Raw genomic sequence first — 17,436 nt, 5'->3', positions numbered from 1 at the left:
GATAATGTATGACTTTTTCTAAGACAATTCTTTGTTAGCTGCTGTTAGAAAGGGAGATGGCTATCTGATGTATAGGCAACATCCTCTCTGAGGACCTGAATCATCTCTAGGTTTCATTTTTAATTTCTTTAACACACATAAAACTCAAAATCCCTTGCATTGTAAAGGGAAGACAAACTTATCTCTACTGTGCTAATGAGTAAATTGAGGCTTCTGAAAAATTTAGTGTCTTGTTCTTGATTACTCTGTACACGCATTCTCAGTGTTGCACAGAAGTCTGAATAAAGCATTTCTGCCTTGTCTGTTTTTTCCTCGAGCCCAAGATGGTGGTTACTTGAGAAATATATGCCAGCTTTATTAATTAAGCATTTCATTTTTATAAACTATTTAATATTTTAATCCACTAATTCAAAAATGTATTAAACTCACCAAACAAGCATATATTGCATATCTTCTGTTTTTAAACATGGTGAGCATTGATGATGCAAATACAAATTAAATGTGGTCTCTTTTCACCAATTAATGTTCTATGTTGTCCAGTGTAAAGAATGGTGACATTCTAAATACTCATGGTTTTATAAATTAACTTTTAATGTGCACCAATGGTGAATGCTTATTTAACTCTTACTGATATTTATCTCTACAGATATAATCTCAATATGAAGACCACAAATAAGTGCAGGCCTATAAGTTGTTCACATGAGAAAGTGTTCATCTATTTTGAGCACAAACCATCGGACTTTTTCGTTTTTGAAATCCTTGAATAACTTCCATAACAACTGCCACCCTTCCTAATAGTTATCTTTGTTTACTGGTTTAGAGCCTTTTGCCTAATTCATCAAGACATTTCCTCACTATGCCTTCTTGCATGGCCCAAAATTGACCTAGTGTTTACAAGTCTTTCATAGGTTATCTTTGTGAATACATTTAGTGGTTCCTCCTTCCCTACTGATGAATCTCATGCTTAGAACATCTTATCAATGTCTCACAAAACAGGCTGGCTGAACTTAGAGATCTAAAACATTTATTCTTCCTCATTGGTTCATTCTTCTGCCATCTATTCCCTCTCTTCAGAATGCCTTCCTCTTCAGCCTGAATTACAGACATATAGTCATAGCAGAACTCCACTCAACTAAGAGATAGCCTGTAACACTTGTCTTTTGGGGTCTGGTTTATATCATTTAGCATAGTATCTCATAGGTCCATCTTGCAATAATTACGTTTAACTTTTCTTTAGGTTTGAATAGAATTGTATTGTGTGTATGAACAAATTTGTATTATCCATTCACCCTTGAAGGGTATCTAGGTTATGTCTGGGATTGGGAATAGAGGAGCAATGAACATAGCTGACAACATGTCTGTAGATTAGAATGATAATACTTTTATGTACATGTTAAATAACACTCATATAATAAACCTAATGTTAGCTTTTGTTGAAAGTTCTCTACAATGATTTTTATGGTGCCTGTGCCAAATTGTAATCTCACCAACAGTGACTGAGAGACCCCCTCCCACACATCTTTACCATTATTTGTTGTCAGTAGTTTTCTACTGGTCATTATCACCAGACTCTCTCTCTCTCTCTCTCTCTCTCTCTCTCTCTCTCTCTCTCTCTCTCTCTCTCTCTCTCTCTCTCTCTCCCTTCAAATGCATAGCCCATTTTTAAGCTGGGCTGTTGTTTTCTCAAGATTGTGTTTTTTGAGTTATTTAAATGTTCTGGGTATTAATCTTCTAACAGACGTATAGATGGCAAAGACTCCCTTTCTACTCTAAAGGCTTTCTCTTTACTCAGTTCGTTGTTGCTTTTTCTGTAAAGAAGCTTTTGATGGTGTTCTATTTAAGGGAGAACTGTGAGGAAGGATCTCTAGAGAGGAATGTAGTGAGACACAGGGGCTGTGAAGGGAAACACGGAATTACTTTGCTGGGAAGAGGAGATGGAGCAGAATAAATACAGAGAGTGAGGAAGGGAAGGAATAAATATCACTAAGGGTATTTGAAAAGACATACTGAAATTTCATTTTATATTTAATTTAAATACATATATATGAGTGAATAGGCACATGTATGCTCTGTGTGTGTTTGCATGCGTGTGTGCGTGCATGTGTGCATGCGTGTGTGCGTGCATGTGTGAGTGCGTGCCTGCGTGCGTGCGTGCGTGTGTGTGTAGTAATGCCATTTGGGGTCCTAATGCTCCACCCAAAATAAATAAAGTATTAACAAAACTCCAGACCTAAATATAGGAAACCTCCCTTAAAGCTGTTGGTCAGGGGATCCAGGGCATTCATTGTAATGAGCTATTCCATTGCCCTTGGTTGTCTTGAAAAATTTTGAAAAGAAAGAAAAAATTACTGATGGTACCTCACTTTGTGCAAAAGATTTGGTGGTTAATCAACAGCTTTCCAGTTAGACTCAAGACACACTCAACAGGAGAATATCCATGCCTGTTGTTGAAAACATAGTTACAAACCATGGGTCCTACAGTATATAACCTAAGGAAGAACCTACTAATACCACTTTCTTACACTGATATAATTTCTAATACTATTTAAAAGACTTGTCCTTATATCCACAGATAAGTGTAGCTCTTACCCGTTATCATAAAACCATTTTGTTTGCTTTTGTTTTTTCATTATATAGAGGCTATTACAGAAATCCACAGCAGGTCAAAATGCACATATGCATATATATAATGCTCCTATACTTAATGCTGAGAAAATATCTTGGGAAAGAGAGCAGAAAGATTATGAAAGCCAGAGGACTGTAATGTCTGCTGCAAGATAGTAAGTTCAATATATGACAGAGAAGATGTTCCTTTCGATTCTCAAAAATACAGTAGCCTAAGCAACATCTGTGTGAGGATAACACCAGGTGACAATGACAACTCAGATAGAGGAACTCTCATGGGTGTCACTCCTAGATGAAGAACTCCAGGCAGTAACAGGCTGCCGAGAAAGAAAACCAGCCTTCCCTAAAGATGAGCCCCCTAGTTAACCAAAGGTAAGTGCTCAATCTAAACATATACACAGGAGTAACTTTCAATGGACTGAGCAGGTTGTGTGTGAATGTATGTGCCTTCAAGCATATGTGCATGCACTGCACCCATGTGTATAAAACAATAATTAAAGAAGTGATCATTAATATGAGAGGTGGGGATACAGGAGAAATTGCAATAGAGAAAGGAATTGAACTAGTAATCAAGTACACAATTTTCAATAAAAGGCTTTAAAAAGCATTTTCTGAATCTTCTCCTTTTAAGTAAAATTTTATTTATTCTTTAATGTAACTTATCACATCTAATATATGCATAAAAGTCATCCCAGACTCTGAAGTACTTTTAGAAATGCATATGTACACAAGGATATCTAACGGTGATCGAATATAATGAATTACAGATATAGGATCTGCAATATTTATTTCAGGTATTTGTGTAATCAATAAAAATATCTGACTTGGCCATTCTTAATATAAAACACAATGTTTGAAATATCTAGATATATGTCACCAACATACTCTCAGTGGTGTCTACCAATGGGGATCTAGGACAACAACATAATATCAAGGACTTTTTAACCTGTCTCTAATGTTCTGCTTGCCCACTGACCACAGATACATGATTTCTATTTCATTTTTTCACTTATAAATTGGAGATAACATTCCATAACTCCATATATGATATCAGAATTGAACAAGAATGCATGCACAGTGTTTAGCAAAATCTGAGCTGTTGAAAATAGTTTTAACATGACTAAAACAGATATTTGTGTACATAGGATAAATTCATTGCAGCTGTGGTAAGTTTTAAAAAGAGAGAAATTTGATTGGCTGATATGACCAGCACATATTGAATATCTAATACGGTATTAGATATTTTTTTCCTTCACTTTGAGATTCAATCTCTGCCTTTTCATATTTCCTCTTATCCTCTACAGGACATTCATATGTATAGTGTTCTCTTTGTTGTTTATGCCTTTTAATAAATGTAATTTGTATATAAGGTTCCATAGGATGCTCCAATATATTGGGAATTGGGGGGATTAAAGGACCCAGAAGGTTCAGGAGCCCCACAAGGAGACCATCAAGGCTGGCAGGTCTCTACCAACCAAAGACAGTGCTTGCAGTAAACCTAGACCCTCTGTCCAGATCTAGCCTATAGGCAGCTCATTCACCATACTTGTGAAGAGAGCACAGATTGCTTCTAAAATGAACTCTGGTCCTCCAATTAGATCCCCTTTGGTGGGGAGACCTAGCTGCACAGAAGAAGGGGAGGCAGACTATCTGGATGAGACCTGATAGGCTGTGGTCATAAGATGGGGGAGGAGGTCTCCTTATGTCAGAGTTTTAGGGGAAGGGAATAGGGTAAATGGGGCATGAGAACAGGAAGATACAAGTGAGGGAATAACAATTGGGATGGAATCTGATTAAATTATAAGTTTAAAAGCTATAAAAACCAAAAATCATTCATTACTTAAATTAATTAATCAGTTCATTAACTTGTCAGGATATTCAATATATTTTTAACTTTTGAAAAAATATATAAAGTATATTATCATAACCAATAGTCATGTTTATGTGCAACATAACATTTAAGTGTAGGTCTTTCATCAATCAATATTTCAGTTATATCCATCTTAATAGCCCATGTGAGAGAACAAGTGACAATGTCTCCTTTCATTGTTACTATATACAATTGCTGAGAAGACCAACCATGAGCCATATTGTAATGAACATTCCAGTTTGAGAAGGAGGTTAAAATGTATCCAAACTGAACCACACAGTTAGTTTTCAAATATACAAGATGAATTTAATTAGCAAAATAGTAAGAAGATTAGACAAATGCAATCCATAGCTACTACATTATTCTTAATAACACTGATGTTGGTTAAATTAAGCCCCCTTTCCCCTTTTAATTGGTTATTCAATGAAGTGTCATCTGTGATTAAGTATGGGCATCAAACTTCACCTAACACAACTCACTTCACAACCTTGGATACGCTCCTTTCTGGCCACTGTTGCTACCGATTAGGTTTAATTTATTATTTTGTCTGCCTCTTAATGCTGTTTCTAAAGCTGCCTTTATTTCCATATATTGACTAAAACTGCTTGTGTATTTGTGAAACTGGGTATTTGGTAAAATGACCTTAGGAAGCACCATTCTGTAGCTGGACTGCCAAGTAAAGAGAGGACACTCCCCAGTGTAGTCTGACTAAAGAGTGAGTTATTTTTGTAGGCTTTAAGAACTCCTGGAGAACACACGAGAGGTGGACTGGGTTATGTCTCATACGTCTCGTCCATGGAATAATAAGTCAGAGTTTTTCCAGTATACTCTTTTTCAGGAGTTGGGGCATGTACATCCTTAAGTCCTTCCAATACACTTTCTGTGAAGGATTTAGGAAGCCTTTTGAGCCAGAAGGCGAAGACTTGCATAAGGACATGCATATGGAGTTAGAGAACGGCAAGGGGATGTGAGACAAGCCAGATGCAGTCCTTTACAAGTGTTTGCCTATGTATTCTATGAATAACAAGTTTCCTTTGCTTTCTCCGATAACCCTTTCCATATGAAAAATCTGTTCCTGACCCACCATATTGGAACGCTTAGTTGTCACTGTCCACATTATATTGTATTTCTTCTCAGGTTTGTTGTCTTACTACCAAACATAATTAACTATAATTCATGGAATCATCACTTCTGAAAATATACTTTTGTTCTGAAAACATATAATTTCACACAAGCATTATACAAGTCCTAAAATTATAAATGTATAAGGTACACGTGATGCACAGAACATTTAAGGCTGGTTCTCTGCTTTTTGTATAAGCAGAAAAAAAGACATCTGCTATGAATGTAATATTTATACAATTCCTAATTGTCTTGTGGCTCTTTTTGCTGTAAGTAGTTTATTGTATATATGTGTAATAATTAAAATATATATGTAAAAATAAACAAAATTTGAAAAAGAAAAGGAAAATATACTTAAAGCTGTATCTTATCTTTATTTAATTTGCATGAGTTTTTGTCTGAATATATGTGGACCACATGCATGTCTGGTGCTGACAGAGATCAGACTACTAGAGTGAACATTCAGAACAGCCACTTTTTAGTGGAGCCCATACCCACTTATTTGAACAATGAGTTCCCCTCTCTCAAAGTGAAAAAAACAAAAACAAAAAAAGTAAAACAACAGGTAAAAGAAAAACGAGAGAACAGGATACGTATCCTCCAAAGAGGAAAAGCAAGCCCTCCACTGTGAACAGTCTGACATCAGCAATTACTGCACAGAGAAACACATGAGGGAGGCCAGCAGAAGCTGGAAATTCTTCTGTCTACAGCCTTACAGGTCGACAGTGCAGCCCGGGCTTTCTTCAAGTTTGGATGAAGCTTCTGTCCCGAGTCAGTAATGAGGATGATTTTTTTTTAAAGTAGCTTTTACCTTAGAACATGAATGCCCATTCCCCTTTTATAAAAATAACAACATTCAGAGTATTTTGTATTAAACATTACATTTTTAATAAAAAGCAAATTACTATATGTTTGAGGATTTTACATATAAATGTCTTTTCCTCGCTACTTTGCCCCCCTCTGAATTCCTCCTGCATTCTTCCCTCTCCTTTCAAATTCATGACTGCCTCTTACTGCCTTTAGTGCACTGCTGTTGTTTTAGACAGAGTCAGGTGAGTGATCCATAAAGCAAGAGTTCCAAAATCATTCTAGTGCATATGTGTAGCAAGTATTCCTGGCACGACTAGTTCAAAACACTAGTGTTTCTCCATTTAACTGTCCCAGAACCTTTGTCAATTATATCATCAAAAATAAATTTACTCTTAGTATAAAAACATATTGCCATAGTAAATCCACTGAGTTCTGCCTAACATATCATATTGTTTACTATAATATGGTAGTAAAATTTAACATCAGATACTATTAGTTTTTCAATTTTTTTCTTAAGTGTTGCACCCACATGATTTCATTTTGAATCAGTTCGATGATTTCTTTAATATTTTAAATTTATTCTTTGAATTTTCATGCATATTCACACTGTTCTTTGTTCTTATTGAACCAGCATGGTGTTTGAGGTGCCTCTCTAAAAAACCATGGGAGCCTCACAAACCCAACATCCTACCTGAGAAGATATTGATAGGTGAATGCTGATAAGAGAGACACAAACATTCCTTTGGGAGTATGACATTGGGTAGGTTTTCAATCCCTTGTGGATGTTCCCAAGTCATTCATCTAGGATATATCTAATTAGATTTGATGAGCTACTATGCAATAATGATAATAATAATAATAATAATAATAATAATAATAATAATAATAGAAGAAAAATAATGACATGAGGTTTGACGTTCTGCAAAATAAGTCATTTTAAATTTTTAATCAACTTTAAATCTCTCAAATTATATATATATATATATATAACTTTTTCTATGTGTTTATGTCTTTTATAGTTTATGTAATAATATTTTATAGGTTTCAGTGTATATACCTACTCTTACATTATTAAATTATTGTTAGGTGTTTTTCAAATTATTATAAATTGAATTACTTTCTTTATTTTATTTTGAGATGTTTATTGTCCAGGATGGAAACACAGATGACATTTATGCATTGATTTTTATACTCTAAAATCTTATTAATTCTCATATTTTGTACATGTATGGATATATTCCTTACCATTTTCTAAGAAACAAAATTATTGACAAACTAAGATACTTTTATTTCTGTTCTAGTCAATACACATTTTAGAATCATTAACCAGATCTTAAACGAATTAGTTGGAGTTTAACAAGATTGAGTACATTCTACACAGAGTAAACAGTGTTATCAAAGAGACACAATGAAGCACAAGTGAAAATGATATTTGCTATAACTATTTTTTAAAGCACAGAAGATGAAAGTATGTTTTCATTTGAATGATTTATTAAAATACTAATAAGATGGTACACATCAGCAAGACCAAGATATTTTCATAAGCATTATATTATGAAAACTAGGATAAAACTGTATTACGTGATATTTTGTAATATATTTATTGGCTACCAAAAGGCAAGAGAAGGGAATTTTTCATTGACTTCATCAAGCAATATTTTTATGTCTGATGAGTAATCAACAAATAATGATGAACTGTTGGAGAGAAATGTCTCTTTAACCCAGTTATATCCTAATTTTGGGCCAAGGCAGGCTATTTCATCATTTTACTGGCAATGAACAGAAATCAGATAAGTTCTAAAAATTGCTTTCTTTTGTGAAATTGTATTAAATTTTACTGCCAGTTTTAGAAAACAGGATCTGTGGACTCATCTTTATTGCAAAGGAATGCTGCTAATCCCTGGGGTGGAGAGAAATGAGAGTCTTACTGCTGGAATTGGGTATCTGCCATTCACACTCTTGCACTTATTTGCTAAAGTTTGGCTGGAATGGAACTATCTGAAAACCTGTGCCAAGTTAAGGCAGAAGTTTAGTTAAGACTCTGCTAGATTGTATCAGAATTGAGCTACTAAAAAGCAGTTCCCTTAGAGGAGTTTGCCACTTAAAAACACAACCAATTATAACTTAATCTCAAACTAGTGAAATTAAAACAAGTAGACAAAATTAACACAACTTATAAGTTATTCAGAGTAACAAAAAGTAGTATATTTCTTCTCTGCAAAAGGAATTGAGATCCACTGTGTACTATAAACAATACTCTTGCATAAAGTACAATTCACTCTCAAAATAAAGCTTGCTCCCACTTAAGTAACAATTTTCTGGTGCTGATGATGGATTCTACTCTCAGACTCCACTGTGAAGTACTACAGCATATAGTGTATCTACTGTGACCCTGTTAACAAATTCAATCTCCCATACAAGGACACAGTCTTCTACAAAGTCTTCCAAAGGTCCACAGTAATGTTCACATTTGAAGGCTGTAATAGATAAGTGAGTTTTAAGGCTGGGAAAGGATGAGTCTTACTCATTCTTAACAAATACATTTTTATGCTCAGGGCTTGAATGAGCAATGGGAGAAAGTCTTGGGTGGCCTTTGATTTCTCAGGAGTCTTACATGCTCATTTCAACAGTGGCGTGCTTGTGGTTCTTAACTGTGTGGGTACAGTTGATCAAAGGGTATTGCTTTCTAGGACCAGTTTTGTTCATGAAATTCCATCCATCATTTCAATTCTCCCATCAGTACAGAGCATGTACCTACTGAGAAGCCAACACTACAGCAGATGCTGGGAACAGAGTGAGGTAAAACAGATTTTTGTTTTTTTAATTCACTACTACTGTATTAGATAATCATGGTACAATTGCTATTCTTGCCTTCCAAATTCCTCTGTGTACCTCTAACCTCTTTATCTTTATTCTAACCCATTTTCTTCACACTCCCTACAACTGAAATCTCCTTAAAGGTGTGGCTGAGTCCCTGCTTCCTTTGCAGATTCTATTCTGGCATGTTCTTTGTTCTCTAGAACAAAGACCATAACTTTAGTTTCTCTGCCATTCCTGAATATGACTAACACAGATCTACATACCATGGAAACACGATGATTCCAGACACAGTAAATGCCTAACACAGGAATTGGCAAGTTCAAAAGGCCATTAGCATTTCAACATTTAGTTTTGGCTAAACCCCATCATTAGACCAAAACCAAAAAAAATTTTTTTAATTAAAAATAAAACTGATATATTCTAAGGAATGCAATGGAGAGAGACTCATAAAACACCACAATCCATGGGAATGTTCACAGGAAGGACTGACTCAAAGATGTGACAGCATAATTAAGCATTATTATGATGAAGGAGCCACCCTCAGCCATGCATCTTAAATACTTAACACCTGAAATGAGTCACAGAGGCAGTGCCCACACCAAGTAATGTTGTGTGGGCCTACAGTGATCACTACTTTGATAAAGAATGTGGTTATGCAGGAATTTGCATTTCTCAAGAATCACAAACTAACAGACTTACAGTCCAAACATTTATTTGTATGTTAATTGTTTCTTAGTAAAATTCATCTAAAATTAAGTAAAAAGACTAGACTTAAGATTTCTATGAAAGTTAAATAAATTTAATCAGCTCATCAGAAAGTATTTCTGAGTCATCTTGGAAAGTCTATTTTAATGACTTACGTCCTTATTTATAAATCTCTTTGATATTTTTGAGTCTTTAAAATATTTCTGTAAGCTGAGTAGCTTATCCTCTCTTTTTCTATAGGTAAAGACATTATTAGTATTAGAGTTTAGGCAGCTTCTTAGCTTCTAAAACTAGTAATTCACAGGTATGACTGGTGTCCATGGCCAATATGTACCCATACACCAGACAATTCGATGAGATCCCTGCTTTGCATTAAGTGGTACCCAATAAAATAAAGGGCTCATGCCAAGGCATTATTGACTCACTGCTTCATTGCACTGAAAATCCCATCAAAGCTACTGACTTCAGAAGATGACATGAGAAAATCTGCTCAACCTTTTCCTATAGCATGTTCACTACAAAACTTCAGATCACAATAATTCCGCATGGAAGAAGGTTAAACTTTCTAAGTAAGCAATTAATTAAAAACATATGACATCTTATAGTCTGTTCTTACATTTTAAAAATGTGTTCTAATAGCCAGGCATGGTGACTCACATTTTTAATCTCAGCACTCAGGGAGGGAGAGGCAGGCAGATCACTGTGAGTTTGAAAACCAGCCAGTCCATTGGCTAGATCTGGGTAGGGGTTTGAAGTTTACAGCCTATATTGTCCTTGGTTGGTGCCATAGTTTGAGCGGGACCCCTGGGCCCAAATCTGCCTATCATGATATTCTTCTTGTAGGTTTCTAGGACCCTCTGGATCCTTCTATTTTGCTATTCTTCCATGCTTCTCTACTCTAGAGTCCCAATAGGATGCACACATACTCTGGTGCCTCATATTTGACCATGTCCCCTGGAGGGGGAGACCTGGTGGCACTCACAGGAAGGATAGCAGGATACCGAGAAGAGACTTGATACCCTATGAGGAGGAAGTCCCCCTCAGGCACAGTCATAGGGGAGGGGAGTAAGGGGAAAATGGGAGGGAGGGAGGTATGGGAGGATACAAGGGATGGGATAACCATTGAGATGTAACAAGAATGAATTAATAATAATAATAATAATAATAATAATAATAATAATAATAATAATAAAAAGAAAACCAGCCAGGTCTACAATATGAGTCCAGATCAGCCAAGGCTGTGCAGAGAAACTCTGTCTTGAAAAAAAAAATAATGTGTTTTTATTTTGAGAAATTTTCATTCAGTTCCATATTTTTTATTAATTGGTTGTTTCTTTCTATTTAGTTTTATACACTCTTTGTATATGCTAGATACTAATCCTCTGTTCAGTATATAATTGATGGTCTGCTTCTTCAGTCTATTGATAGTTCCTTTTGCTTCACAGAAATACTTTAATTTTATGAGCTAATAGTGATCACATTGAATGTCATTAAGGTTGTATTTCTACAAACAGTTAAAATAATGAACAGTGTACTCGAAAAATTGAAAAGCTACAGTCATCTGCCCTGTAAGCTTATATCACCTGCTATACCCGATGATTATACCATCTGAAAAAACATCATCTTATCTTTTTCTGTGTGCCTCATAATATCAGAGAATGTTCCATAACTAAGTCACTCTTTTAACTGAAAGGAATCTGTCAAGGTGTTCCATCAAAATCAAAACTAGCCAGAAAAATCCAAAGAGAAATAAATTCAGTTAGAACATGAGACAAGTTCTGGTGGGTTTTTCTTTTATTTATTCATTACACTTTAATGGCAGTGAATCATATTGGGATATTTACTGATTCATACTTAGGCACAAAAACATGAATATCTGGAGCTGAAAGCACTTATATACACCTGAATAGTTTACTGAATTTAGTGTTCTCGTCCTTCCCAGTAGTGGAAAGAGCACATGCTTGGAATGAGGAGGCAAGGGTTGCTCATTTAAGCCTGTTAACCTCTTGCCCAGGGATGAACTTTAAAGGTTACCCATTTTGTTTGCCTTCAAAAGTTTCCCTGTGTGAGAAGGACAATATCCCCTCTACACTCTTTGCAAATGTGTACTATAAAATGATATTTATAACTGGACTGGATTTTATAACTAAGTTTGTCTGCACCGCTTCCTTTGTCTGGAAATGCATGCCAGGGCATAGTTTATTACATTTTCAAGTCATCTGGCTGGCTTGTTCCTCCGTGTACAAGGGCAAATGAGCATGTGCTCAGATAAAAATGCAAAGAAAATAGACTGGAAATTCAAACACGCAAGGAAATGTGATGCAGTCGCACCAAACTCACTCTTGCACTTGTCTTTCCCCCACTTCCAACTGTGCCTGGGTATCACAGGATGGTAAAGTAATACTTTACTTAATTATTGGTGAGATAATGATCACAGGGTTCCTTTGGGATGTACCAGAAATGGTCTCTGCACCTTCCCCTTCCTGTCATTCTAGCATCTTTCCTTCATGATAGTCTCAGGCTGGTGAGGACAAAAAAAAAAAAAAAAAAAAAAAAAAAAAAAAAAAGCAGGAAAGCTTTGGGTCCACAACCACAACATCAGTCAAACCATATCTAAAAATCTATATCATAGACATGTGTCTACCTTTAAGATCACAGAAAAGAATAGGTGCACATATCTAAATTTGAATAAATCTGTCATTGCAGCTAAAAGGCAGCTTTCAATTAAGCGTCTGTCTGAAAGCTTTTTATAAAAGCCATTTTCAAACATTGAAAAAGAAGTTGTCATCCAGAAAGTTCTCCCTGACTTAATGGGCAACTTTAACACAAATTTTAAATTTAGTGATACCAAAATTACATGGTGTTATTGCTAGCACTTTCTTTCAGCATGCGCGGATATGCAGTACAAAATATCTTTTAAAAGTCTGAGAGACTATAAAGCTATGTATGTCAAGCCACATCACCAGTTATTCTTCACTGGTTTTTCAAAGCATACAGGCTGACAGAATATTTGGTACCCAGTCAAACCGGAACACAAAGCATCTTAATTTAGTATAGGTTATTAAGCATCCACCATGCTGTACATTGACAGCTATGTTATATGTATATTCCTTTTACCCTGCGGGGTAAATACCAGTTGTTGGGGAGTCAACAAGGAACTGTGAAAGAAATACTAACGATCTTAGATGCTGACAGAGATCAGCTAGGAGAGGCTATTTGATGCTGACAGAGATCAGCTAGGAGGGGCTGTTTGAAACATGTTACAGAGGAAGATAAAGAAGGATCATCACAGTGATAAGGTGAAAAGACTATTGTAAAAAGAAAAATCAATGATTTTATGCTTTCAGAACTCAAAACAATTTTATTTAATATGCGAGAGTGCGAATGTGCATGAGTGCATGCGTGCATGCATGTGTGTGTGTGTGTGTGTGTGTGTGTATATACACATGTGCAAACACATGATATATATGTTTGGGCATGGATCAGAGGAGGCCAGGAGATAATTCATGTACTGGGTTCTCTACTTCCACCTCTCTGCGAGTTTACAGGATGTAAGTCAGGTACCTAGGCCTAGTTGTTTGTGGAGAACACCTTTCCCCACATGTCCCAGGACCCTTGCTGTTTTTCGTTAGCATGCAATGTAACAGGATTCCTTGTGGCATCTTTACACACACTTTGTTTTGCTCACTTGTCCTCCCTGGATCCTCACCACTTTTATGACTTCCTCCAGCAGCCTTACACCCTTAGTCTAGAAGAAAATTTTAAAATCATGTATTCAGAGCTACTAGTTTTCTTCTGGAAGATTATACAGGAATAGAGAGCAAAAGTTTAACAGATAAACCTTAATTTATAAAGTACATTTACATGGAGGAAAAATTACTTTGAACCCAGACATTGTGGTATGGGCCTGTAATTTCAGCATTCAAGAGGGTGACGCAGAGGATTTCAAATGTATACTAGGAATAGGCTTCAAATCCAACAAGATTATTCCAAATCGCTATTCTAGCATAAAAAATTCTGTTCATTTCCTTTTCCAATACCCAAATAACCACAATGTTATGATTTTATTTTTTAACTAAAATGGCAGTTTTCTATCAGAGATACAAGCATTATTGACATAGAAAACCCAAATGTGAGTAAAAGATATTTTCTTCCATTTTAGTGTCATGTGAGGTAATGTCAGCTCCATCAGTACACAGAGCTTAAATGTGTTATCCCAGTAGACTTTTAGCTCTTGGAAGGAAGCCAACTCAGTGCATGGATTAGCCTGCACTAGCAGATATTAAATCAAACTGAGACGTATTGGCTACAAGGGAGTACGCTGAAATCTGTACAACTTAGAGAGATTATAATCTCTCCTACAGCCTTGCAGTTCTGCTTGGGGACTATGATCCTGAAGTTTCTGCACACAGTTAGATATAAGTAGTTTAGGAAACTCATTCACTCAGACAAGCAAGGAATACTACAATCCAAGCTGTGTAATCAACCAAGGAAAGGTCTTTCAGAAAGAAACTTAGGAACCTCTAACTCCTGTGACCTGGGGGGAAGAAATATTTTAACTAAGTACCACATACCCTAACCCTAACCCTAACCCTAACCCTAACCCTAACCCTAACCCTAACCCTCAGTCATGTACCACTGGCTAAATATGTCTATGAAAAGACAAAATTAATGAGTTTACCATGTTAATCAACTAGTCAAATAACCAACAGACTTGGTCACCAAGCTGCTTGACAATGACAATCATTTGGTGACAAAAGAAAAAAAAAGTGACATATGAGACCAAGAAGCTCAGCATAAGGCCAACGCATTAACAGCATTAACGACTGCTGGCTTTTACATCAGGTAAACATGAGCAGTAATAGCCTTGATCTGCTGAATTACTTATCAAAACAGGAGAATAATTTCATTTATTTATAGAATGTGTTTACAGCACTCTGAAGTTCTACAAAAACACAAATAATTACAGCTCCTCTAAAGTCAGGAGGAAAAGAGGACATCTATGTGTACTCTTATACTAGGTTGAAATTTGAATATGCTAATTTTCTACTTTATGTAAAACTATGTCCAGAAAATAATAGTTAGTGCAGGAATTTAATGTTGCTCCTTTAAAGGATTAAAAAAATGAAGTTGAAAACTGTTGAGTACCTTGCATAAGGTCTCCGATGGCAGGAACTGCTTTCTACTCTGAAGCATGCAAGCCTGGCTAAAGCTTGGCTAAAAACTAGGAAGCCAAAAGCGGACTCTTCTCTAGTTTTGTACTCAGAGACCATAAAATATGCTGCTCTGTATAAAAGGTCTACACAGTGCAGAAGGTTACAGTGTGCACCACATAACTCGTCTGACCTTTGTTCTGATTGAATGTATCATAGGAGTTCGAGTGAGGCACTCAGTAACACTGAGAGCTTAAGGTTATCTGTAAGAAATAAAATAACACGGATCGTAAGTTGTACGTTAAACTTGCCCTACATAAAACTTTCACCCACATGTTGTGTACACAAAGCCACAAGGAGATGCTTGTCCTTGTTAGATCATGTGACCAATTTAAGGGTGTAGTTTGATGAGTCACATTATCCATCTCCCCAACAGAGATCACAACCAAATATCTCTGTGTAGTCAAATATTCTGTCTGCCAAATTGCACAGACGTGAGATATTTTTTTACTCTTTCCGTCTTCAATGATTTACATAAAGAGGTTCTAATTTCTTCTGTCTCACTACTGATTCTGCTTTTGCAACCTTTCCCAGTAAGTAAAGAAACTCTCAGAGTTCATTTGAATGCTTTCTTAAACAAGGCATCGTCAGCAACACTTCCACAGTGATGCATTAGCCAAAACGATTACAGTCCACCAAACTCTATGTACAGTAGACATAAAAATCACTCTTCTTCCTGAAGCTGCTTCAGAAGTGGCAATGTTTCCTATCACATACAATGTGCTCTTAGGTCAGGTTGCCCCTCTGCTGATTAGCAAATGTCTACTTGTCTATGACTGGGCTCCAATCAGACTGTAGGTTTATTCTCAGTTCTCCAACTCAGTCCAGTCACTCCCTCGAACTCCTCCTGTCGTCCTGCCCTCTTTCCTGTGCTCTGTTTTCTCCTTCTCTCATCCAGTGTTCAGGGTCTCTATAGAATCAAAGACTTTGCTGAAACCAGGTGAATGACTGATGTTCTCTGACCAACACCCATATAAAACACAGAAGTCAGATTAGCAGCCTTCACTTAGGCTTTCCAAAGGATTTTTTTTTTCCTTTCATCACCTCTTCCTCTTTCCTTCTGTTTATTTCCTCAGCTCTACTTTCAACTTCAGAATAGCTTTGATACTGAAATTAACCACACATTTTCATAGCTCCTTCCAAAATAAAAGTGGAAATTATATCCTCCCATTTCCAACAAAGTTGCATTTTCATCTTCTTGGTACCCTCAGAATTCTCTGATTTTCCTGAGTACAGAAAAGGGTGTAGCCATGTTGACTAATATACTTGTTCCAGCATCCTCATGAGAGAATGTGTTGGCAATCTATAAAAACACAACTCCTACCTAAGTTAAACCTGTCAGCCAGTAAATTTGTAGGTGTATTATGATAAAGGAATAATATATATCTTCCAGTTTCTATTTTCTTCATTTTTATACAAATTAAAATCTCTTGTGTTACTAGTGATATACACATTACTCTAGGCATGTTTCCTTGTATTTAGTAAAATTACCTTGTCATAATGACTAAAAGATAACAATAAATTCCCCAAAGAGTTTAACATTGCAATCAAACACACTGAAACACATTACTAATTTTCACTTACACAAACAGTTTCATGGAAAGACATGTGTATTTACATGTTCACAAAAACAATGAACTCTTTACTATAGCTACAAGGATTTTAAGTAATAAAATTTATGACATTCTAAGTGGAAGAGAGGCACATAGCCTCATAAGGAGCCATCAGTCAGACTAAGAAAAAATTTAAAACTGCCTAATCATTCACAGTTCTATTTTTTTAGTCATTGGTACATATCAGAGATTTTTATATTATTTACTAGAATTGGAAAATCACATCAAATTAAACCTTTAGATATTTAAGTTAGAGTCAGCAGGATAGGTCAGTAGTCAACAATAATGACTAAATCTGAGAGTTTGCATGGATCTTCACAACCCACATGCTAGAAGGAAAGAACTAACTTTCTCAAAATTGTTTTCTATCCTCCAAAGTGGCCACAAGACATGCACACACTTACATACATACATACATACATACATGAAAAATAACCAATAAATACAGTGGAGGGTTTGCTTTCTTTTGTTTGTTTGTTTGGTTGGTTGGTTGGTTTGGTTTGGTTCGGTTTTTTTAACAAGACCAAATTATTACTAAATGTTCCCTCCAATCTTTGAGTAAGCTTTATAATGCAATGATTGAAGAAATGAATTGTCAGCATTTCTTCAAGTCTCTTTTATACAGGCTTAATGGAATGCTTGTGAAATTCTGTTTGAC

At 35.9% G+C, this 17,436-nt stretch overlaps 1 protein-coding gene across 2 annotated transcripts in view; it reads right to left on the bottom strand.

Annotated features, from left to right (window-relative positions):
* Nucleotides 1–17,436, bottom strand: part of MDGA2 (MAM domain containing glycosylphosphatidylinositol anchor 2) — a 771,250-nt gene that overhangs the window by 688,782 nt on the left and 65,032 nt on the right. The gene's annotated exons all lie outside the window — the stretch shown is intronic.

Source organism: Acomys minous (assembly GCF_964271855.1).
Source record: "Acomys minous genome assembly, chromosome: 8".
Lineage (NCBI taxonomy): Eukaryota > Metazoa > Chordata > Mammalia > Rodentia > Muridae > Acomys > Acomys minous.
The sequence above is the reverse complement of the archived record's forward strand: the minus strand, read 5'-3'. Positions and strand labels throughout refer to the sequence as shown.